Below are 27256 nucleotides of genomic sequence, written 5' to 3'. Positions count from 1 at the left end.
TTTTCTTCCATTGATTGTGTATTCAAAGTTTACTTTCATATTCCGTTGCAATCTATATCTCTGTTTCATCTTCATTTTAATTAAACAACACAATCTAAGAAACTCGGATCCTAACACATACACATACTTCGTCTGATGAATAAAAATCCCATCCTTCTTTAGTTCAACTTGCAACCCCAAGAAGAATGATAACTCACCCATTGCACTCATCTTAAACTTACTCTTCATCACCACTTCAAACTCATGACACATGCTTTCATCAGATGAACCAAAAATGATATCATCCACGTATACCTGTACCAACAGAAAATCTTCCTTCTTCCTCTTAATGAAAAGTGTACTATCGATCTTACCCCTTTCAAAGCCATTTGCTAAAAGATGAGTCGACAGTGTCTCGTACCACGCCCTGGGTGCTTCATGTAAACCATACAGTGCCTTATCTAATCTGTACACCCAATCTGGATAGTCTGGATTAGTAAACCTATCTGGTTATGAGACATACACCAGTTCTTTTACTTTCCCGTAAAGAAATGCACTCTTCACGTTAAGCTGATAAACTTTGAAGCCCTTAAAAGATGCAAACGCTAGAAACAGCCGAATTGCTTCCAACCTTGCAACTGGTGCAAACACTTCATTATAGTCAATCCCTTCTTACTGATTGAACCCTTTTACTACTAACCGATCTTTATTCCTTGTCACGATCCCTCGGTCGTCTTTCTTACACTTGAACACCCACTTGGTGCCAATTTCTTTCTCTCCTTCTAGTAAATCAACTAACTCCCAAACTTTCAACTTCTTAAACTGAGCTACTTTCTCCTGCATAGCTTCTACCCACGAATTATCCTTCAGAGCGATATGAATGTTTTTAGGCTCCTTTTGAGAAATAAAACAGATATACAAGCACTCGTTGATAATACCAGTCTTCTCAATCGTAGTAAACAAGCATGAACCTTATGATATACTTCTCCTTATCTGAACACCTGCATTCGGATCACCTATAATCTTGTCAACTGGTTGATCTCTGTTTGCTCGTGTAGTAGCAATGGCGTCAACATCCAATTTAATCCCTAGATATGATCCAATCTCCCCCTGACCATTTTGATTAGCAAACGGAATTTTAAAGTACTCCCCCTCAAGAGGTTCAGACTCGCTATCACTCGAATTCGCTACTTCTTCATTCACATTTGAGGAAGTTCCTAGCACATCAACAATTGGAACACTTGATCTCGGACAGAAAGAACTCTCATCTCCATCCCTAATCAAGCTATGAATTATCTCCACGTCACCAGCATCAGCAAACTCAAGAAATTTAACAGATTCAAAGAATAAATCATAATCATATAACTTTGCTGGACCTGGGCTGGACTGTTTGGGCTAATATGTTATAATTTCAACATCAAAAACCGTCTCAATTTTACCATTTGTTTGATTAAAAATCTCTTGTTTCGTGCGCCATCTACATAACCTAGGAAAATCCTTCGTCAGTGACTTCACCCAATTTCAGTTGGTTTTTATGTTTAATTATTGTGCATGGTAGCCCAAATGGTTCAAACCCTTCTAAATTTGGTTTACGGTTCCTCAAAAGTTCATAACACGTTTTGTTATGTCGTTTAACCGTCAAAACCCTACTCAGAACATAGCAACCTGTATTCACTGCCTCTGCCCAAAATAGGACATGAAGCTTAGAATCAGAAAGCATGGTCCTAACAGCATCAATTATAGTCCTGTTTTTTCGTTCTGCCACTCCATTTTGTTGTGGTGTGTATGGAGCATTGAATTGATGTACTATCCCCTTGCGAAGGCAGTACATAGCCAGCAACCGATTCTTGAATTTCGTGCAATTGTCGCTTCTTATGCGCTTGATCCTTGTCTCTAGTAGATTCTCTGACTTTGTAAAAAGATTGATCAATATTTCTGATGTTTCATCCTTTATCACTAGAAAGTAGGGCTGTCCAAACTACTTGACGATAGAGGATCGCTCGACGATCGCTCGAAAAATACTCGTTCGATTCCCGCTCAATTTGGTTGTGGGGAAATTGTTGGGTGTGGTGGTGAGTGATGGGCATTTCCACTAAAAAAAGGTTGTGACTGATGGAATAATGGTTGATGACATGGCGGAACTTGATTGGATGTTGTGAATGATGGAATTTGTACAAGTGATAACCACCTCTACCCCCTAAGTGCTTGTAAATTGAAATATTATGAATCATTGTAGATTATTATCAGATAACCATGACCTCATATAACTATGAAGAGACTCCATAATATTGTAATATGGCCTATGTATTAATTTTTCTTCTAATATACCTGATCTACATAAAAGGTTTACCAATTATGTCTACGTAATTTGGCGAACATTCAACTAAGATTAGTTATAGTACAATTTGGATTTTGATCTAATTCAGATATGTAAAACTCCCGATTTTTGAATGACAATTAGATGTCTAAACTAATTTTAATGTTATATATATATATATATATATATATATATATATGTATGTATATGTGTGTGTGTATATATATATATATATATACAGAGAGAAAGAGAGCTGCTAAAATAGAAACCACCCCCAGTTGTAAGAACCGCGAGAACCACTCTCAACCAATCAGAATATGCCAACCTAAAGGGTATTTTGGTCATTTACCACAAATGTCAAATCCCCCTCTCTCTCCATTTAATGCCACCAGAGATTTTAAAATCTCTCACCTTTCTCTCTCTTTATAATCTCTCACCTTTCTCTCTCTTCAACCTAAAGGAAAAAAAACCCAAATTGAGTGTTCCGATGACGAAGGAGCTGTACGGCGGCGTGGTTTAAGTGGCGGCATGGTTATATTATCCCGACAAAACACCAGTGACTATGATGACACGTTGATGACGAAGGTGGAGGTGTTTGGATGATGACGGTAAAGGTGGGGGTACGTCCGAGCTCCAATTCGGTCAGCGACGACAACAAGTTTCAGTCCGGTAAGCACCCTCACTTATTTCGATTTGCAGATCGGTAGATCTGCTAGTTCTGTTTTTTTTTTAAATTCTTGTTTCTTTCTTTTCACTTCTGGTAATACTCGATAAGGATGATGATAACCGGCATGATGATGTTGAAGATGATCGATAATGATGACGGTGGTGGTCTGACGGCGACGTGACCGTCGGAGCCACACTGTCTACGGCAGTGGCAGTGGTGGTGGAGGTTATGTTTCGGGTCAGTTTGGGGATGTTTTCAAGCAAAATCAGTTTTTGGTTCAAAAGTCTCGAGTTCTTGGTTCGAGCCTCGGTTATAATGTTACAGATTCTCATTTTGGTTCAGGTTTTAGTTTCGGGTCAACCGAGTCAACACAGCGAGTGACTGCTCAAACCGGGTCGACTCAATTTGGGTGTCGCATTGGTTTGAATTGTTGTTAGTTGGAAGAAAAGGTTTTATATAACTTGAAGAGATCGATTTGGTTGTGATTCTGTCTTCCGTTATTTTCTGTGTGGTTTGAACAGTGAACTATGTGGGTTTTGATCCGTTCGATTTGGTTGTGATTCTGTCTTCCGTTGTTTTCTGTGTGGTTTGTGTAAAAAAGTTTTTGAAAAAAAAAACCTAAAACCGTAAACTTTTTAACGTAAAACGTAAAATTTTTAACGTAAAAGCTAAAACCGTAAACTTTTTAACGTAAAACATAAAAAGTTTAACGTAAAACGTAAAACTTAAAATGTACACCTTTTAACGTAAAACGAAAACTTTTTAATGTAAAACGTAAAACGTAAACTTTTTAACATAAAAACGTAAACTTTTTAACGTAAAATGTAAACTTTTTAACGTAAAACGTAAACTTTTTAACGGAAAATGGAAAACGTAAAACGTAAACTTTTTAACGGAAAACGTAAAACGTAAACTTTTTTTAAACTTTTAACCTAAAACGTTAAAATTAAATCGTAAAACGTAAACTTTTTAACTCAGAAATGTAAAACGTACACTTTTATGTAAAAACTTTTTAACGCAAAACGTAAAAAATGGCGCGTAAAAAACCGGTCGAAAAAACGGAGCGTAAAAACAGGGCGTAAAAAACGGCTCTTAAAAATGTTTCAATCTCATCCATCCATTTTGAAAATCTTGAAAAAAAAAATTATCAAAGAATCTTATTTTAAAATTTTTTTTAATAAAAAAATCTGATTTATAATAAAAAATAGTTAATGCAATAGGACAAAAATGTAATAAAAATAATATATATAATAAGACAAAAAAATCAAATTTACTTAAATACCCTTTAACAACAAAATATTAAAAACATAATAAGACAAAAATAATTTTATAATAGTTTTTATTACTTTTAATCTCATCCATCCATGTTGAAGATCTAATGGTTAGGAACTGGTTCTCACGGTTCTTATAATTGGGAGTGGTTTTCATTTTAGCGGTCTCATATATATATATATATATGGAAAAGTATATCGTAGTAATGTTACGGCTTAACGTACATCACGTACAAAGGGTAATTACGCATGTTCATTTTAAAATAACGCACGTTATAACTTAAAAATCCAAAATCACGCATGTTGAAACACAATAATCACGCATATAGAAAACATTAATCACCCATGTTATAGAACAAATCACGCACGTTGTAGTACGTGAAGTACGTTAAGCCGTAATGTACGATATTGGTTCTCGCGGTTCTCGCAAATCACCCAAGCTAAAATGCTAAAAACTAAACCCCAAAAAACCTAAAAAAATCTAAAAAATTCAAAAAAAAATCTTAAAAATTTTTTTTTTTAATATTTTTTATGTTAAAATTTTTTTTTCGGCTACTAAAAGTAGCAATTTTTATATAAAAAATATTAAAAAAAAATTTTTTTGTGTGTTTTTTACCTATTTTTAGGTATTTTTGGTTGTGTTCACATTGGTTCTCGCGGTTCTCGCAATAAAGGGTGGTTCCTAACGGATATTTGTCCTATATATATATATATATATATATATATAGAGAGAGTAGGAGTTGGGTGGAAAGTCTATTTTTCCTAGAAAGTCTAGGAAGGAATAAGAATTGGACATGTGTCATTGAAGGATTTTAAGTAGAAGGGCTATCATATAATTTCACATTTTAATTTTATTTTTGGAATGTATCTTCATTAACTAAAATTCCATGATTTTCAGAATTTTTATTATTTTCGAATTCAAATCTGGAAGTCAGTGTGTTCATTAACTAAAATTCCATGTCACATTACATCGCATATTCCATTGTTCAGAAGATTACTGGAATTTATCAGCATGTTCTTGGTGCTATGTTTTAACAGTTTACAGGGCTAAAGTCAATTTTTTTATAGATCCCACAATATAAAGATGGTAAAACACAGGGTATGAATCTGATTGCTGTTAAAACACAACTGTATGAATCTGAATGCTAAAACACAACTGTATGAATCTGATTGCTGTTAAAACACAACTGTATGAATCTGAATGCTAAAACACAAGTGTATGAATCTGCTTGCTGTTAAAACACAACTTTATGAATCTGTTTGCTGTTAAAACACAACTGTATGAATCTGAATGCTAAAACACAACTGTATGAATCTGCTTGCTGTTAAAACACATCTGTATGAATCTGGATGCTAAGCACAACTGTATGAATCTGAATGCTAAAACACAATAGTATGAATCTGCTTGCTGTTAAAACACATCTGTATGAATCTGCTTGCTGTTAAAACACAACTGTATGAATCTGTTTGCTGTTAAAACACATCTGTATGAATCTGAATGCTAAAACACAACAGTATGAATCTGCTTGCTGTTAAAACACATCTGTATGAATCTACTTGCTGTTAAAACACAACTGTATGAATCTGTTTGCTGTTAAAACACATCTGTATGAATCTGAATGCTAAAACACAACTGTATGAATCTGCTTGCTGTTAAAACACATCTGTATGAATCTGGATGCTAAACCACAACTGTATGAATCTGCTTGCTGCTAAAACACAACTGTATTAATTTGCTTGCTGTTAAAACACATCGTCAAGAAAACGGAGATGATAAGAACAATATTTGAATGGTGATGATGAACTCGGAGATGGTGGAGATTGGAGAAGTGTTTTAATTTGATCCGGTGCTCTCCATCGTTTCTAAAGTTATCTTCTTCCATGATTGTAGTTATTTTTGGTAGGGATTGGGGTTTCCAAGATGGGTTTGGAGAGAGAGAGAGGGAAAATCGCTTGAATTTATGAACTGGGCGGTTATCTAATTGATTTAAAACACGGCCATTGACAAAATTGTCCCTACTCATTTAAAACAATCAATTAATTAACCTCAAATATTACAAGATTACCATTGATTTAATCTCAACCCTTAAACACACCAATCGGATGGACCAGATCGCTTCCTAGACTTTCTAGGAAAAACACACTTTCCGTGCGAACCCTACTATATATATATATATATATATATATATATATATATATATATATATATATATATATATATATATATGGCGGGGTTCCTCTACAAAGTGTGTTTTTCCTAGAAAGTGTAGGGAGCGTTTTGGGCCATTCGATGAGTGGTTTTAATGATCGAGATTAGATGAGTGGCATTTTTGTAATATATGGATTTTATTTAATTATTGATTTAATTGATTGAGGGCATTTTGGTAATTGAGCATGTTGAAAAAAAAGGAAATAACCATCATTCCTTTTTTTCTTGCAGAACTGTCTCCACATTCTCTCTCCTCATTAAACAAAATCTCCTAAAATCATGGATGAAATTGAATATAAAAGATTTGATTGTGTTTAAAATCTGAAATTTACTAAATTGGAGTTTGATTGTTTTTATCTATGGACGAGATTCGGAGTTTAATTTTGTTTTTTTATCAAGTACTAGTGCTAATACCCGTGAATTTCGCGGTGTTGAGAAATGATATGTTTTCTTATTTCTTATTTTTATACTGATCATAAAGAAACTGTACGCATGGGCTTATTATGGAAATCTGAAGTTGAAGATTAAAATACAACGAAGAATCGTACTATCTATCTAACAAATCCGAAAAGATAAGTAAATGAAGGAAATACGTTTTTTTGTTTTGAAATATAAATTGAAAGCCTGTTACTCTAATACTTCTAATTGCTGGAGCTTATGTAACTCTTAGGTTCAAAAAGTAAAAAAAAACAACCAACGTACAGTTGATATAAATAAAACAAAAAGTTTATTCATAATGATAACGATCTGATCCTAATTTAGTCCTTTGGTTGCAATCTTTTTAAAAACTAATTGTACGACATACTAAAAAAAGTATCATGGGTTAATTAATTCGTTCATTGATATTGATATTTATGTAAGTTTGAGTCTTAACTATTTGTTTATGCATGTTTGATGTAAATGAATTGCATAGTATCATGGGTTAATTAATTCGTTCATTGATATTATATTGATATTTATGTAAGTTTGAGTCTTAACTATTCGTTTAGGCATTTTTGATATAAATGAATTGCATCATTCAGCGAAGAAATCAACGACAGAGTAACAGTCAAGAGTCGCCATTATCGATGTTTCAAATCAAAATTAAGAGGATCATGTGGTTGTGCCAATAATCAGAAGGGTCAGATATCATCCATTAAGTAGTTGAATCAATTTGTATGCAAGAGGTGGATGGAATATAAAAATATTTTGGACCTTTATTACATAAAATTCATGAACAATATAAAAAGGGACAAAAAAAAAAAACTTCCAACATATTATTCCAAAACTAAGTAATAGCTTGTTGAATCACACTTCTTACCTAGTAACCTGTTTGGTATCATCTCCAATGGAAGCCTGGTTGCACGTTCTTTCAAAGTAACACAACACTTTAATCCCCTTTCTTGAAGCTCAAATCTTTAGCCTTTCTATCCCAAGAACCTAAACAACATAACAATAAATATAGTAAATACAACATCCCTTTCTACAACTCATATTATCTGGTGAATTCTAAGACGAATCTAGAAAAACAACCAACCCGTTTTTTTTTAAAAAAAAAAAGGTAGACTTTGACCCATGTTGAGCTGTATGAAAAAAATACATGTTTTTTTACCAATTACCTAAGATAAACGACCCATTTTGACATCTATTAAAAATTTCATGTTTTGGTGTATAAAATGCATGCAAAAGGACAAATAAACTACCTTACATGAAATATCTCTGACTTTTATTTTTATCTTTTTTGGGTAAAGCGAACACAATTTTTTTTGGGTAAAGCTGACTTTTATTTTTATCAAATATCACTAACATGCGTTTTTATCAAATTGGTGCGTTTTTATCAAATTGTTGATGGTGTATAAAGGTGAATGCTTTATGAAACTTGACAATTTTGCTGGTGTGAGAAGCTTGACTCAACTTAGAGCAGAATGATTTGACATATGATGTTGCAAATAGCTAATCAATTAAACCCACTTTAAATGTCACAGACCATATATCAACATACTATCATTTTGGGGGTTATGATGATGACTTTTAGTCCATCTATATGAATTCAAGGTTGAAATTAGTCATGGAGCTTATTAACTTGGAAATTTTAAATGCTTTCGCTCAAACTACATCCAATCCCGTAAAAATAGATGCATAAAGCTTCAATCATATCATATAAATACCTTTTATAATCACATTTACAAATTCTAGATTGACATCAAAATAAAAAAGATAATTAAACTCAATGAACAATTTAGTGTGCAAATGGAATAAACTAAAACATGTTTTGTTCTTTTTCAAATACGAACATCATGGCATTAATGACAGTCAGGGGCGGAACCAGAGGGGGGTCAAGAGGGTCCGTTGACCCTCCGGTCACCAGAACTTTTTGAATTTTTATTTATAAATTTTGAGTTTTTGAAGAACAAACTTAGAGATGGACCCCTTAATTTGAACCAGTATAGAATATAAGCTTATGATGACCCCCTAACTAAATCGTTCTGGTTCCGCCACTGATGACAGTGCACTATAATAGTTGCTAGATTTTTAGTAATTATAGAAAAAGGTGGTTTAGTAAAGAAATTCTAACCTTATGATGGTTTCCTCTGGGAAGGATCAACCAAAATAACATATAATTAGGGGATTTCATTTTTTCCGGATTTTAGTCGAAAAATCACCTAAATTTGCGACTAAAAGTTGGGCTTTCAAGTCTTGTGCGCTGGGTTGGGCTGTGCGTCAACTCACTATTCTATAATCAAACAAATTTAAGACTGAATTTAGTATGAATGAAAGATAAGGCTAGTGAAATGTAAAATGTATTGTACTTAGATCATTTGAATCCATACGTCACTCAAACTTATTAACAACAATTGCTTTGAAGGTAAGTGGTCATGGTCATGGGCATGGTCATGCCTTGTTGGAACTTGTCAAGTCTTGACTCATTTGAACGAAAAAAAAATATTCTTATTTTTTAATGAAAGATTTATATAACACATGGGCCATGGTAATTTTAAAGATATTAGAACATATTACCAGAGGTAACTTGGATCGAAGTTTCGGCTTGCTAACTATCATGCATTAAGAAAATTGTGTACATTAAATATTTTTTTAAGTGTGCACACAACAGATTAGCAATTGACTTAATAATCCAAAACTATCGTTAAGAGTGATTTAACAATAAAAATTAACCTCCCATTGTAACCCATTAGACTGAAATTTCCACATCTAAACTAGGTTTTCAACATTGCATTAAAATAATTTAACATACCTTCAACCAAATATGTTCACATGTCAACATTAGAATCACTACATAGCCAAATATACCAGAGTTAACCTGCCATCATTTTAGAGAAAGTAAATAAATAAATTTAAAAACAATAAACTTATTTTTTACTAATATAAATATATGTTCAAATTAATAGATATATAAAAAGTTGTCAATATAAAGCAAATATAATGTCCCTAATCACCAAACATCACAGCAAACAGATATGGGAATGTTACCACAGAAATACTCCTAGACTTATAGATCTTCATAAACCATTGTAATCCACCCAACCCGAAGTAAATCGGTGGGTTTAAGATTTATAGAGTTCGGTTCACATTCTACGGTTTAAAAACAACTTTAATGGAACTTAAAACCGACTGTTAGTTTACCTTTGTCATTGATTATTTTTCAAAATACGGAATTTCGGACAAAAAGGGTTTTGGGTAAACCCAACCTGTTTAGACCGAAACGGAAAAATTACATGTGGTAACCCATTACCCACCCCGCTCGAGTTCGTGTGCACCTATTTTGCCACCAGCTTCTTAGAAAGTGCACTCTAAGTTGTTTTTATCTCAATCCTGGAAATGGGTCTATAATACATGGAGGCAGATTCAAATGAGTAGAGATCCTATACTCTTTGAAGAAAACTTTGATACCATGTCAATGTTGAACACCACACTATAATACAGATGTACAACTCCCATATGAAATTTTAGTAGTTATTCTAATCTAGTTAAAACATATAATACATATGTACAACTCCCATATAATACAAATCTAAACCTTTTGTTTTATTGCTATAATTTTAAGCCTATGAAATTTTAGTAGTTATTCAAATCAAATTAAAACATATCGCAAACATGTAAAATAATAGAAGTGATACGTCATACTTATAAAACATTTCATGATGTAAATCTCAAGAATTAACATTTATCGCCTCTAAGCAGCTTGTGTCCAGGCCGCCGGAGACCACTTTCGTAACCAACATCAACATAACCGTTGACTATCATCACTTCAGTTACCATTCGCTTATTAAAGACCCATTTAGACCCAATCTGATGTTGACCCGAATCCATTACCCGACTTTGACCCAACCCATCAAGATCAACACAACATTGCTCATTTCTCCCATATAAGTAATTATGTTTAGATCTTACTTCAGGTTCAATGATCTCCCTCTCCTCTTCTGTATTTAATCTTACTTTGCTTTTTCAAAACCTGTTCTAGAGTTTCACTACTCTCTAGCTGAGAAATTAAAAAAAAAACGAAAAAAAAGAGAGAAATATGTTTAGTAACCATTGACCTATTAGAAATAAAATAAAAACAAATTGAACAATTCATATGTAAGTAAGTAACTAACTCATAATTGCTCGTTTTGCTTAATGGTATATGACAATATATATATATATATATATATATATATATATATATAGACGAAGGTTAACGTACATTACGGCTTAACGTACATCACGTACGACAGGTAATTACGCATGTTCATTTTAAAATCACGCACGTTATAACTCAAAAATCCAAAATCACACATGTTGAAATACAATAATCACGCATATTGAAAACATTAATCACGCATGTTATAGAACAAATCACGCACGTTGTCGTACGTGAAGTACGTTAAGCCGTAATGTACAATATACTTTTTCTATATACATATATATATGAATACCAAATTCAATGCAGCCCTGGTGAAATGTTATCTTTCCCTATGTTGTAAATGATAAAAGATGCCATAAGAGCTGCCCTTTTGGCCTGGCGACAACAATTAGATCGGAAATTACATGATATTTTTGTCAAATACTTACAAAACTACAAAATTGATTTTTGCATACCAATTAGAATTGAATTGCTTATAGTTTCTTCCATGGTATGGTTTGTCTAAAGAAAATCATGTGCAGAAGTTCTTGCAAATTTTCTTCACCAAAACTTACTAACAATTTTACGTAAGATCAATTAGGTACCGGTATCGAAAATACCGGTACCGAAATTCGCTCCAAAATGTTCAGTAAGGTACGCTACGGTACCGGTATTTGAAGGCAAAATCCGGTAAACTACCCGTATCGTATCGAACCGGTACGGGTACCGAAAACGACAAAAAATGGGTACCAATTCGGTACGGGAAATTCGGTACCGGTACCAAATGCACATCACTAAAGATTAATATGATGAAATAAAGCAACAGTGTTGGTGAGATATTTATCTAAATGGTGGAAAAATCAAGAATATCAATGTGTAGCTATGAATAAAACAGACCTGTTGGACCCCGTTTGAGCCGTTTAATAAAAATCTAGAACCATGCAACACACAAACACACAACTTTTAGCGTAAGATTAAAATGATGAAAAAAATCCATGGTGATCTTAAAAAACACAAATATCCGCAACAGCGAAGAAACCTGGACTTTATCGTCTTTGAGGAAAGGATGACCAAAAGCTGGTTGTTTAGATATGTGTAAACAATCAATAATATCCTCATCTTGGCTCTATTCAAATAATGAATACGATGATTAAATTTCATCTTTTGTTAGCTCTAATTGCACATTATAGCTCCAAAATATGTAGAAAAAATCAGTACGAAGGCCATTATCCTTTAGTTTCAACAAAAACAAAAAATGGAACAATTATAAAACACACATAAGATACAAAGGACCTTGTTGTTTGGCACTTACATCACAAATTGTTTAGCCCGCCTTGCTGACTAGGTAGCCTCCAGCCTCCCCTCGTGGAAACAATGCCAGAGCCTCCATACGCATCCTGAGTCACAAAAGTCAAGAATATACCTCTAAAATACAACAAAACAAAGACCGATTTTCACTAACCTGATCAGAATCTTCGAATTTTCCCTTATAAACTTTGCCAAATCTACGTTCACCCAGAAATAAGCAGCTTTAAAATGTTTAGTTGCCTTCACTAACTGTGCATATGTAAACGTTCATGCTTTGTTCACCCCTGATAAAAAATAGTTTCATTACAAATAAAATAAAAAGTTTATAAGCAATTTTCCAAAATAATCATATAATCATAAACATGGGCGGTTCTACGTGGGGCTAGGGGATGCCCAGAATACCTCTCAACTTTCTTGACAAAGTGCACATTTTTTTCTCCGTTTTTTGTATCGGATACCTCCGATCAAATATTAGGATACCCCTGAATGTATAGTAAAAAAAACTTCGTTTTATAAATGTACAGTAAAAAAACTTGTTCAAATAATCACATAACCGCCCCTAATAAAACACGGTTTCGTTACATATAAAACAGAGGTATATAAGCAATTTTCATCTATCCTTTGATGACCAATTTTGCTAGGGCTGCTATTAAAGTAAGTATTTGACCGTTAAATAATCATATCATCACACATCCAAACATCCCTTATTATCATATCCAATGATCTTAGTTGGGTTGAAACACAATTGAATTTCAAGAATTTATATTGTAAGCAATTTTCAACTGATGAAAAAACATCTGATGATGTCACTGATGACAACAAACATAAGCTACAAAATCTCAATAAATATAACAAAAAATTAACCTAAGTTAAAATCCAATAAACAAAACAAATTATTATCAGATCATGCACAAATAGTTATCATTTCAATCTCACTATCAACAACAACGAAGCCACCAACTAACAAAATCATCAAAATCAACAATTACCCATCAAAGATCAATATTCAATAATTCAAGATTCACAACTCATGCTACAAAAAAAAATGATCAAGAAACATTATAAATGAAATAAAAACCTGATCAAGAAACAAATGATCTTTCATAAAGATGAATAATTTATGAATAATAATAATACCTACATACATACCAGAGATCAACATGATTAAAAGAAAGAAATCATAATATAACCTTAATTTCAAACGATTCACAAATCAAAAGATGAAAAAAAATCAAGATAACAATCAACAATAAATATTGAAAAAATCTATGTTGGATCTACAAAGAACACATAAGAACACCTTATCATAATAATATCTTAATATCGCAATCATACATTGATGTAGTTGTAAACAGATCGATTGTTATGAAACCCTAAAAAAAACGAATGAATATGAAAATCAGATCTTGCAGGAAAACATAGATCTACAGATTGAAATTATAAAATCACGATGTTTATCATTATAGAGGTTACAATAGTGAATCAGATGAAGTACGTACCCATGGAGAACAGTTGAAGCTCCGATTTGATGATCGATTTGTTGAAAGAGGAAACAAAGTGCGATCTGGGTCAAGAATGTTCAGCTTCTTGATCTGATTGATACAAAAAGAAGATGAATACCTTGATTCCATGTACTGCGGCTAGGTTTTCTCCAAACAGAATGCGAATGAGGGATTATCCGATGAAGAGGAACAATGGAAACAAAAAAAAACCCTAATCCACAAAGAGTATGAGAGAAGACATCTTGCTTTATATATGGAAGGAACAACAATGACCCGAATCACCCATTCGGATCCCGCGTCGGGTTGCAAATGAGGGAAATGAAGGGATTAGAAAAAATGGCGGGAAAATTAGCTTTAGAGGCCCTAGGAGGAGGACATGTGTCCCCTAATTAAGGCTTTTATTAGGTTAATTGTATAGATTGTGTTTTATATTAGTGATAAAACCCATTGTGAAGAAACAGCGAAAAAAAAATCTAATAGGACTAGAAACCGATAAAACACACTGAGAAGAAACTTGTGAAGAAAAACAAGAAACATGTGAAAAAAAACACACTGCGAAGAAAGTATGAAGAAAAACACACTGATAAAACACCCTGCGACGAATCTGTGAAGAAAAACACATTGATAAAAACACATTGTGAAGAAAAACACACTAAAGAAACAGTCAATAAAAAAAATACTGATAAAACACATTGTGTAGAAACCAATAACCTGTAAAACACAAGGTCAGTAAATACAAAGATGCGTTCTTCATGAAACATAAACTGCTATAACACATAATGAGTAAAACAAATAAAATACAACGTCAAGAATACATGCACAAGCAAACAAAAAAAAACAAGTTAATAATACTGGCATGTCGAACAACTAAATCAGGATGCATTTACCATTATCACAATCAATCATTGCATTAGACACCAACATTTTTGATCCGCAATATGCAAAAAAAAAAAAATCATCTGAAGGATAAGAGAATGATGCATGTTTGATTCCGCGTAGTAACTGATACAATTCCTTAAATAAGATATAGAGTTTCCTTAAAAGTCTCATTTTGTTGTTTTAGATTTATCTTTTTTCAAAAATAACTTATTTAGTGATTAACCATTGTACCCTTTTATTAAAATTTTATAGGTGACACATGTCATAACCATATCACTTCCTACATTTTCTAGAAAAATATGACTTTGTAGCCAACTCACATCCAATATATATATATATATATATATATATATATATAGGTAAGGCTCATTTGAGAACCACCTTTATTGTGAGAACCGCGAGAACCAATGTAAACACAAAATAAAATCTAAAAAAATAAAAAAGCACTAAAAAAATTTTTTTTTAATACATTTTTAAAAAAATCGCTATTTTTCGTTACAAAAAAAAAAATAAAATGAAAACTTTTTTTTCGAGTAATAATTATCCGTGCACATGTGCATATGTATCATTACTTTGACAAATTTCGTAATACATTATCAGTAATCGACAATTGCACTTTAATTTACAATATCATCCGTAATACACTACTTTTTACATTACCAATATTCAAAATGCACATGTGTATCATTATGTATAACCATGATATAACGTGTTTTGTTACAAAAAGTTTGTAATTTTGAATGGAGAAGTAGACCCATATACAATGTTTTTGGTTAGTTATATCTAGTGGTTGATGGTTTGGTTATAGTTGTCACTTTATGATGTAATATGTTGTTTGGATGGTACAAATGTTGTTGATATACATGTAATAAAGTGAAAATATTGGTAATAGTATTGTATTATGGATGGTAGGAGGTAACAGTATTATATTATGGATGGTGAGGTAATGGTAGTGTATTATGGATGATATAGTAGATGAAAGGGAAAGTGTATTCAAAGTAGTGTACCAAAACACCTTATTTCATATTGATACATATAGATGCACATGTGCATTTTTAATATTGGTAATGTAAAAAAGTAGTGTATTACATATGGTAGTGTAAATGAAAGTGCAATTGTCTAATATTTGTAATGAATTACGGGTTTTGTCAAAGAAATGGTGCATATGCATATGTGGAAGGATAATTGTTACTCGAAAAAAATTGAAATTCTTTTTTATTATTGACGAAATATACGATTTTTCCAAAAAAATAGTTAAAAAAAATATTTTTTTGGGGTTTTTTGGATTTTTTTAGGTATTTTTTGTTGTATTAACATTGGTACTCGCGGTTCCAGCAATAAACGATGGTTCCTAATCCTTCTCCTATATATATATATATATATATATATATATATATATATAGGGTTAGGATCATGAGTGAACAACATCCTTGTTTGTGAACAGAGTGAACTAATCTCAGCCATCCATTTGTTTTTTAATTAAATGGATAGGATTGTAAATTTACCTTTACTTTTCATAAATTAGATTTAAATCATTTTGTTTTAATTCTTGATTTCAGTTACACGTTTCCTATTTAAATCATTTTGTTTGAATTCTTGATTTCAGTTACATGTTTCCTATTTTGTAGAGATTATACCTTTTCTCATGACATATTTACATATATGTACTTTTTAATTTACATGTGTATGTATGTGTATAAAAAAGATATACATATGTGTATAAAACAGTTTGGTTGAATAGAAACTGTGTATAAAATATACATAAACAGAACTAATAAATGGTTTATACACATATGTAATTGTATTGGATACTCAAAGTACACATATGTATTATTCAAATTACATATGTATGCATGTGTATAAAATGGATATACATATGTGTATAAAATAGGTTGGCTGAATAGTAATTGTGTTTATTTTTAAATTAATAAATTAGTTAATTGGTGAGAGAAATGAAGAGAGAGAATATAATTAAATATTTAATTGGAAAGAGAACTAGTTAATATTTTACACTTATACACTTTTCATTTATTTTCTACAAATAAATAATTAGGAAATTGTCATTATTATAAATCTCAAGATCTCCTAAATCAATGGACAAGATTTGTTCATTTTGTTCACAAAAACAATATGGTTCACTCTTGAACCCTACCCTATATATATATATATATATATATATATATATATATATATATATATATATATATATATATATAGTATATATATATATACTAGTAGGGAACCCGCGCGATGCGGCGGTGACGACAATTTACAACCCGACACTCGCTTTCTTTTAGTTTATGAATCCTTTCGTAACTTTGCTGTTGTTTATCTGTGCCATGAGCCTTACATGTCTTAGTTATATAATAACAAACACACGAATAAGAAAATATCAACCATAATTCTGGTATCAATATCCGAACACACGTATATGAAAATATCACTTATGAATAAACATAGCAATTTAAATGTTACAACGCAACGAGCGGGTTGATAGAGAAGTATAAAATAGATTTATTGCGCCGTAATTTGTAAGACCTGTAAGACCCTAATGCGTATTTGACTAAAAGTCGCAGCGGAAGTTCAAGCCATAAACTTTCTTTCCTTATAATTACCTTGACTTACTTAAAACTTCATTTTAATACAACCATTTTCACATGAAGTCATCAATTGACTCATTTACAATTAAATGCATGACATGGGTTTTCTAAATTTCAACACCAACGTTTCCGTACAATCTGTCTTGTGACTCGATCCTCGATCTCTAATCCTTGAAGATCCTCGTGACTCGTACAACCTGCACTCACCACATTCATTCATACATTAGCACACATTATATAAACAAGATTCATTCACAAACACTTCACTGTTCGTCATTTTTCAAACTTTAAGCATTACATCTGCGTATCCATTCCCTGGTGAGGCTTCAGTAATGTACCTGCATTACCTTTCATTCTCAAGGTACACCATTAAAACGTTAACACTCAACGTGTCTAAATCATGCTTATATACATACTTACTTATAAACATACATTCACATCTACATACATACATATCTTTCCTCCAACTTTACATACATGCATACACTCATACATGTCTTTACACATACATACATACACAATTACATACATACATACATACCTTTCCTACATCTCTACATTCATGCATACACTCATACATATCTTTATACATACGTACGTTCACATCTACATACGTACATACCTTTCTTACATCTTTACATACATGCATACACTCATACATACCTTTATACATACATACATACACATCTATATACGTAAAGGAAATTCTTAACTTAGAATCCCACAATTTAGGTACCATATTACTACATATTCTTTAGGATCCCACCTTTGGGTACCATATTACTACTTATTCTTTAGGATCCCACCTTTGGGTACCATATTACTACATATTCTTTAGGATCCCACCTTTGGGTACCATATTACTACATATTCTTTAGGATCCCACCTTTGGGTACCATATTACTACTTATTCTTTAGGATCCCACCTTTGGGTACCATATTACTACATATTCTTTAGGATCCCACCTTTGGGTACCATATTACTACTTATTCTTTAGGATCCCACCTTTGGGTACCATATTACTACATATTCTTTAGGATCCCACCTTTGGGTACCATATTACTACTTATTCTTTAGGATCCCACCTTTGGGTACCATATTACTACATATTCTTTAGGATCCCACCTTTGGGTACCATATTACTACTTATTCTTTAGGATCCCACCTTTGGGTACCATATTACTACATATTCTTTAGGATCCCACCTTTGGGTACCATATTACTACTTATTCTTTAGGATCCCACCTTTGGGTACCATATTACTACATATTCTTTAGGATCCCACCTTTGGGTACCATATTACTACTTATTCTTTAGGATCCCACCTTTGGGTACCATATTACTACATATTCTTTAGGATCCCACCTTTGGGTACCCCTACCCGTCGGCGACGCCCTCTAGTTTTTTTTTGCAGTTTTCTGCAGGTTCGTTTCGTCGTCCGTACGCACTAAAACGCACGTAACTTTTGAACCGTTTACCCGTTTGACCTCCCGTTTCTTCCTACATGCTTGTAAATTCACATTCTATCATATGAACATAAAATCTTACCTCCGGATTACGGAAATCCTTAACTTACATACATTCGACTTAACTATTTTCTAACTATTTGACCCGTTAAGGGTATTCGCGCATTAATTGGTCTATGACTGACCAAACCATCATCCCCACTTCCATACCTGCCCAAAACATTACTCTAATCGAATAACTTGCTTCTAAACCACTTTTAAGTTCGTTTACCCCAAAATACCCATCATGGGCATTTTGGTCAACCTTAAACCCATCATTTACGACGAAAGACTTTAACACATATTTGACCTCAAACATCATATTTAATTCATTACAACACTTTATTACTTACTTGTACTACGAAGTGATTACGGAAATCACTTACCTTTAGTGTTCGTATTCGCATCCGTTTCCTCGCCTCTTTTTGACCCGTTAACCTTCCATGCTTCCATCCATCTTGACATGATCCCTATACTTTCATGTCATCGCATTCACATTCTTGTTAGCATACATGATTGTACATATTAACAATCATATCAAATTCATGTTTCACATTTGACTTTCATTAGTCAATTCTAACAAGCATAAGGCATATTTCCACAAGTTAATCTTTCAAACTCATACAATTCATCGTGTCATCACATATAACACGTATGGATATAACACGCATCATATGACTTTCTATAATATCACAATTGTGACAAAAGTCCAACATTGCTACTTATGCACAGTTGACTTGCAAAAAGTCAACAATTTATCATATGAACTTTCGACTTAACCTCATACATCCATGTCATTATAGTAGACTATACTAATGACACTATATACATTTCATACTCACGATGCAATAAGCATACAACCACATGATCATCTAGTTATATGCACATACCAAACATATTTAATTCCGTTCATTCTAGTAACATAATTCTACAACTAACACCATGACCTATGCTTAACAACCCAACATCATTCTAACTTCATCCTATTCTAATGATCTCATATGCTTCACATTTAGTGTACTTTTACTTATCAATTTTGATTAAGCAATTATTCAAACATGTAGTAAACATCATACCACTCCAACATAGAGTACAATATTCTAATGCATACTTTTACTAAATAACATGGCCAACCAAATCCTACATGAATTCCATATAAAAATAGATTTCTCATGTTTATTTATCATCAAATACATCATATCCCCATATTATACGATTTCATCCATTACTTGCATACCATTTCATCTATTAATCCCACCTAGGCATTTCATCAAACACTTGGTGTGCATGCCACAATTTATGCATAATGTACAAGTGTTTCATGCTTTACTTCCTACTTCATGCTTTCATTCATCAATTAACACAAAAACATCAACAAATTCATATCACATTCAATCTACCTAACAAGAACGCATTACATACACCATAACACAACAAGATGTGAACAAGGATTGGACTTGGGTGATCATTCAAGTCATCATCCTTACCAAAACAAATGGGTTTCACCTCTAAACATCAAATTAACCTAAATCATGCATAACCCATGTTCAATATGATGATTCTAACACACACCCATTCACAATTTCATACAAATTCGCAATTTACATCATAACCCACTTCGTGAAAGATCACCAATCTAACTTTTAAGACATACCTTACAATCCCCTTGTGAAGGTGATCATTAATCCGTGTTCATTCATGAATTTAGACCTTGATTTGCCCTTCGATTTGATGATTCTTCACGTTTAGGGTTTCTTGAGCTCTCATGAGAGCTCCTGCTCCTTTCTAGAACACACGAATGTGTGTGTTTGTGTGTGTTGATTTTCATAAATAAAACCCATCTTTCCATCCTAACCGTTTTGGTCCCTTAAGTTTTCTCACTAATTAGAATTGACACAACTTTCATTCCTTATTTGTTTCTACCATACTTTTAACTAGGACGAATAACCTAGTTATTTATTTCTTGATGTACCCGATCATAACACTTAACGAATATAAACATTCGGGTTTTGGGGTGTTACAAGTCTACCCCCCTTAAATAAGGTATCGTCCCCGAAACCTTTCTCATTTCCTCTTACACACACACATCTATGTTTGACTTCATAGTCATATCATAATTATATGTAATCATCCTATCTCAGTTCATATTTATTCATACTATTGACTTTTTTTTATAATAAGTCCATATTTTTCACACCATACCTTCACATAACATTTTCATTTCCCTTGACCCGTTTTTAATAGGTCAATATACATACTTCTTCAAGCTTGTGGTAATACGTTCATTCGTAGGATTTGTTTATAACGGATCTAATACTTTCATCTTGTCTTTTAAGATTACATTTCATACACACATTCTATAACATTCAACTCTTGTTTTGTTATCACAACAAAACTACTACTTCATAGTTACACCTACATGCTTAACTCCATAGTTAGCATCATTCTACTTTTCTATAGTCATTCGTACCTTACATATCCTTACGTTACCTTCAACTTGCCTCATTCGTTCTACATTACCATACCTCTCATTTCGTGCCTTACTTATTTTGCATAAGCATACGTGTCGTGCAATTCATTCCATGAGATTTTAACCAATACTCGAACTTTTCACTCAAAACCTTTGAGATTCGCTTCTTGATGACATAGTTTTCTTCTTATGTCAACTGAAAAAAAAATCAAACTTCCCATACTATACCATACCCATTCCATCATTCATTTTGTAGGTCGTACCCAATTAACCAATTCATACTTATCTAACATAAGTTAAACTTTTTACTGACCTCATCTCATATCATCAATCGACGATCCGTAACCCAGATCGATCCGCATTCTTCACGAGTACTAGCCATACCAGGCTAGATTTCATTCATCCGCGTAATGCGCTTTCGCCCGTGCACATCCTTCCACCAATTCGGTTAGTTTCATCACATCAAGAGTTTCTAACATTATCATCTACAATTTTAGCGGTTAGCACATTTCATTCAAGCATTCATTAAACTAGGTGATTACTCACCTATAATTCTTTACAATTTCCTACGCACATGCTATAACATTTTCCACACTTCATTCCTTACATGCAATTCTTTATTTTGGTTACTTATTTTGTCGACCTTTGCAGTTTGACGTTTCAAGGTCAAACTGACATTTCTTACTTACCGTAGATGTAAAGAGGTACACATTCGTACGTCTTTCCCTTCATGTTTACCTACAAGGACATCCATTACATCATTTTGGTATTCTTAACAAAACTCACCCTTCTCATTCATACTTAAATTATTGTCCGGGTCGTAGCCCGTCATTCATTATGACTCCTAAGAGTCCATTACTAACATATTTAACACATAACTTGTTCGAACTTCTTTCTTTCGCTTTAAAATTTAGGTTTGCATGCCCATTACGATCATTCTTTTGTTTATTACTTTACATTTATCCGTATGACTCGTTTGACACAACCATGGTCAAACTGTCGACACATTGTGATGTGGATTAATTTCATCCCTTTTTATATTTTAAATCCGTCCTTCGGACGCAATCATAGCATCCATACCTTTCATTATTTCTATGTTTTGAATCCGTCTAGCGGTTTCGAACATTCTCTTCATGCATTTCATACCTTGAATCCGTCTCACGGATTCAAACATATCATTCATGCCTTTCATCCTTGAATCCGTCTCACGGATTCAAACATTGCATTCATAACTTTCATTCCCTGAATCCATCTCCCGGATTCAGACATATTATTCATATCTTTCTTTCCTTGAATCCGTCTCATGGATTCAAATCATTTCATTCATACATTGCATTCCTTGAATCCATCTCGTGGATTCAAACATTTCATTCATACATATCATTCATGTCTTGTTGATCCGTACCTTCTTACGGATTCAACATTCTTCATTTTTTTTTTATCACTCATACTTTTCATTCCTACATAGTACTCTCAACTTCCCGAGAGTCTTAATTCCCATTTCCCCCCACACGCCCGCCTGCTACTCAACTCTACCGGACATACCTGTAACAATTATCATAATCTCACGAACGTCATACGTTTCTCGTGTACTGGCCAGGTACACAATCCACATAGTAGTTTCGTGCCTTCATGTAATTGTCACCTTATGTCCGTAGACTTAGGTTTCGGCGCGTGTATCACTTTCAGTACCTCATTACATACAATCCTTGTCTTTCATTTAAAACTTTTCCTTCCTTTAATGGACTTTACCATTGCTTACATCCTTACATTAAATTCACATACCTGGGCTCATTTGCCTACTTGTCTCAATACCTCTTTGCCTACCTTAGTATTCATTCTAGGCTGCATTCACGGATCATCCTCTTCCAACACTTATGTTTACCTTGCACATACAAAACCGTCAGTTTTGTTATACGTATACATAAATGCATACTTTCATCAACCCTTTACCTTTGGATCTTGATCGAGTCTTGGATTGTACGGATTTCTTATCTCAAGAGCACACAAGTTTGAGTTCAAGTACTTACCTTCTCGTACTTGATTCCCTCAAACCAGGGCTCTGATACCAACTTGTAAGACCCTAATGCGTATTTGACTAAAAGTCGCAGCGGAAGTTCAAGCCATAAACTTTCTTTCCTTATAATTACCTTGACTTACTTAAAACTTCATTTTAATACAACCATTTTCACATGAAGTCATCAATTGACTCATTTACAATTAAATGCATGACATGGGTTTTCTAAATTTCAACACCAACGTTTCCGTACAATCTGTCTTGTGACTCGATCCTCGATCTCTAATCCTTGAAGATCCTCGTGACTCGTACAACCTGCACTCACCACATTCATTCATACATTAGCACACATTATATAAACAAGATTCATTCACAAACACTTCACTGTTCGTCATTTTTCAAACTTTAAGCATTACATCTGCGTATCCATTCCCTGGTGAGGCTTCAGTAATGTACCTGCATTACCTTTCATTCTCAAGGTACACCATTAAAACGTTAACACTCAACGTGTCTAAATCATGCTTATATACATACTTACTTATAAACATACATTCACATCTACATACATACATATCTTTCCTCCAACTTTACATACATGCATACACTCATACATGTCTTTACACATACATACATACACAATTACATACATACATACATACCTTTCCTACATCTCTACATTCATGCATACACTCATACATATCTTTATACATACGTACGTTCACATCTACATACGTACATACCTTTCTTACATCTTTACATACATGCATACACTCATACATACCTTTATACATACATACATACACATCTATATACGTAAAGGAAATTCTTAACTTAGAATCCCACAATTTAGGTACCATATTACTACATATTCTTTAGGATCCCACCTTTGGGTACCATATTACTACTTATTCTTTAGGATCCCACCTTTGGGTACCATATTACTACATATTCTTTAGGATCCCACCTTTGGGTATCATATTACTACATATTCTTTAGGATCCCACCTTTGGGTACCATATTACTACTTATTCTTTAGGATCCCACCTTTGGGTACCATATTACTACATATTCTTTAGGATCCCACCTTTGGGTACCATATTACTACTTATTCTTTAGGATCCCACCTTTGGGTACCATATTACTACATATTCTTTAGGATCCCACCTTTGGGTACCATATTACTACTTATTCTTTAGGATCCCACCTTTGGGTACCATATTACTACATATTCTTTAGGATCCCACCTTTGGGTACCATATTACTACATATTCTTTAGGATCCCACCTTTGGGTACCATATTACTACATATTCTTTAGGATCCCACCTTTGGGTACCATATTACTACTTATTCTTTAGGATCCCACCTTTGGGTACCATATTACTACATATTCTTTAGGATCCCACCTTTGGGTACCCCTACCCGTCGGCGACGCCCTCTAGTTTTTTTTTGCAGTTTTCTGCAGGTTCGTTTCGTCGTCCGTACGCACTAAAACGCACGTAACTTTTGAACCGTTTACCCGTTTGACCTCCCGTTTCTTCCTACATGCTTGTAAATTCACATTCTATCATATGAACATAAAATCTTACCTCCGGATTACGGAAATCCTTAACTTACATACATTCGACTTAACTATTTTCTAACTATTTGACCCGTTAAGGGTATTCGCGCATTAATTGGTCTATGACTGACCAAACCATCATCCCCACTTCCATACCTGCCCAAAACATTACTCTAATCGAATAACTTGCTTCTAAACCACTTTTAAGTTCGTTTACCCCAAAATACCCATCATGGGCATTTTGGTCAACCTTAAACCCATCATTTACGACGAAAGACTTTAACACATATTTGACCTCAAACATCATATTTAATTCATTACAACACTTTATTACTTACTTGTACTACGAAGTGATTACGGAAATCACTTACCTTTAGTGTTCGTATTCGCATCCGTTTCCTCGCCTCTTTTTGACCCGTTAACCTTCCATGCTTCCATCCATCTTGACATGATCCCTATACTTTCATGTCATCGCATTCACATTCTTGTTAGCATACATGATTGTACATATTAACAATCATATCAAATTCATGTTTCACATTTGACTTTCATTAGTCAATTCTAACAAGCATAAGGCATATTTCCACAAGTTAATCTTTCAAACTCATACAATTCATCGTGTCATCACATATAACACGTATGGATATAACACGCATCATATGACTTTCTATAATATCACAATTGTGACAAAAGTCCAACATTGCTACTTATGCACAGTTGACTTTCAAAAAGTCAACAATTTATCATATGAACTTTCGACTTAACCTCATACATCCATGTCATTATAGTAGACTATACTAATGACACTATATACATTTCATACTCACGATGCAATAAGCATACAACCACATGATCATCTAGTTATATGCACATACCAAACATATTTAATTCCGTTCATTCTAGTAACATAATTCTACAACTAACACCATGACCTATGCTTAACAACCCAACATCATTCTAACTTCATCCTATTCTAATGATCTCATATGCTTCACATTTAGTGTACTTTTACTTATCAATTTTGATTAAGCAATTATTCAAACATGTAGTAAACATCATACCACTCCAACATAGAGTACAATATTCTAATGCATACTTTTACTAAATAACATGGCCAACCAAATCCTACATGAATTCCATATAAAAATAGATTTCTCATGTTTATTTATCATCAAATACATCATATCCCCATATTATACGATTTCATCCATTACTTGCATACCATTTCATCTATTAATCCCACCTAGGCATTTCATCAAACACTTGGTGTGCATGCCACAATTTATGCATAATGTACAAGTGTTTCATGCTTTACTTCCTACTTCATGCTTTCATTCATCAATTAACACAAAAACATCAACAAATTCATATCACATTCAATCTACCTAACAAGAACGCATTACATACACCATAACACAACAAGATGTGAACAAGGATTGGACTTGGGTGATCATTCAAGTCATCATCCTTACCAAAACAAATGGGTTTCACCTCTAAACATCAAATTAACCTAAATCATGCATAACCCATGTTCAATATGATGATTCTAACACACACCCATTCACAATTTCATACAAATTCGCAATTTACATCATAACCCACTTCGTGAAAGATCACCAATCTAACTTTTAAGACATACCTTACAATCCCCTTGTGAAGGTGATCATTAATCCGTGTTCATTCATGAATTTAGACCTTGATTTGCCCTTCGATTTGATGATTCTTCACGTTTAGGGTTTCTTGAGCTCTCATGAGAGCTCCTGCTCCTTTCTAGAACACACGAATGTGTGTGTTTGTGTGTGTTGATTTTCATAAATAAAACCCATCTTTCCATCCTAACCGTTTTGGTCCCTCAAGTTTTCTCACTAATTAGAATTGACACAACTTTCATTCCTTATTTGTTTCTACCATACTTTTAACTAGGACGAATAACCTAGTTATTTATTTCTTGATGTACCCGATCATAACACTTAACGAATATAAACATTCGGGTTTTGGGGTGTTACAAGACCCTAGCCGCAACGCATCAAATCTTACATCTAGTTTACTTTAAATATAATACACATCAACTCATCGGCCTATAATTTAAAGTACACGTAAATAAAAGTATTGTGATTTCAAGGTGTTTATTATGATACACACTAAAAATATACTTCTCAAATATCTAAGAAGTATAATGTTATGCGTGTATTGTGGGTACCACAAAACAATTAACATATTATACATAATCTTAAATGTAAATGTCGGTCAATTTTTTATAAGTAGCCCCTCCTTTTTCTCTTAATTCAAATAAGGTCAATTTTTTATAAGTAGCCCGTCCTTTTTCTCTTAATTCAAATAATTTTGTTCACCGTTAACAACTTTAGTCATCT

The 27256-nt window shown here is 33.2% G+C and overlaps 3 long non-coding RNA genes across 3 annotated transcripts; all 3 read right to left on the bottom strand.

Annotated features, from left to right (window-relative positions):
• Positions 1 to 11357: 11357 nt before the first annotated feature.
• LOC118487292 lies at positions 11358 to 12001 on the bottom strand. The gene is made up of 3 exons (XR_004881231.1): positions 11941 to 12001; positions 11520 to 11565; positions 11358 to 11439 (listed from the first exon to the last, which is right to left on the bottom strand). It is a non-coding gene; the product is annotated as an uncharacterized LOC118487292 (long non-coding RNA).
• A 5298-nt stretch (positions 12002 to 17299) lies between these two features.
• On the bottom strand, positions 17300 to 20660 carry LOC118487291. Its single transcript, XR_004881230.1, has 3 exons — positions 20493 to 20660; positions 19225 to 19308; positions 17300 to 17529 (listed from the first exon to the last, which is right to left on the bottom strand). It is a non-coding gene; the product is annotated as an uncharacterized LOC118487291 (long non-coding RNA).
• Positions 20661 to 23466: 2806 nt separating this feature from the next.
• Positions 23467 to 26846, bottom strand: LOC118487290. The gene is made up of 3 exons (XR_004881229.1): positions 26524 to 26846; positions 25256 to 25339; positions 23467 to 23640 (listed from the first exon to the last, which is right to left on the bottom strand). It is a non-coding gene; the product is annotated as an uncharacterized LOC118487290 (long non-coding RNA).
• Positions 26847 to 27256: the final 410 nt, after the last annotated feature.

This window comes from Helianthus annuus, chromosome 15, assembly GCF_002127325.2.
Source record: "Helianthus annuus cultivar XRQ/B chromosome 15, HanXRQr2.0-SUNRISE, whole genome shotgun sequence".
Lineage (NCBI taxonomy): Eukaryota > Viridiplantae > Streptophyta > Magnoliopsida > Asterales > Asteraceae > Helianthus > Helianthus annuus.
This window is presented reverse-complemented; position numbering and strand designations above follow the sequence as displayed.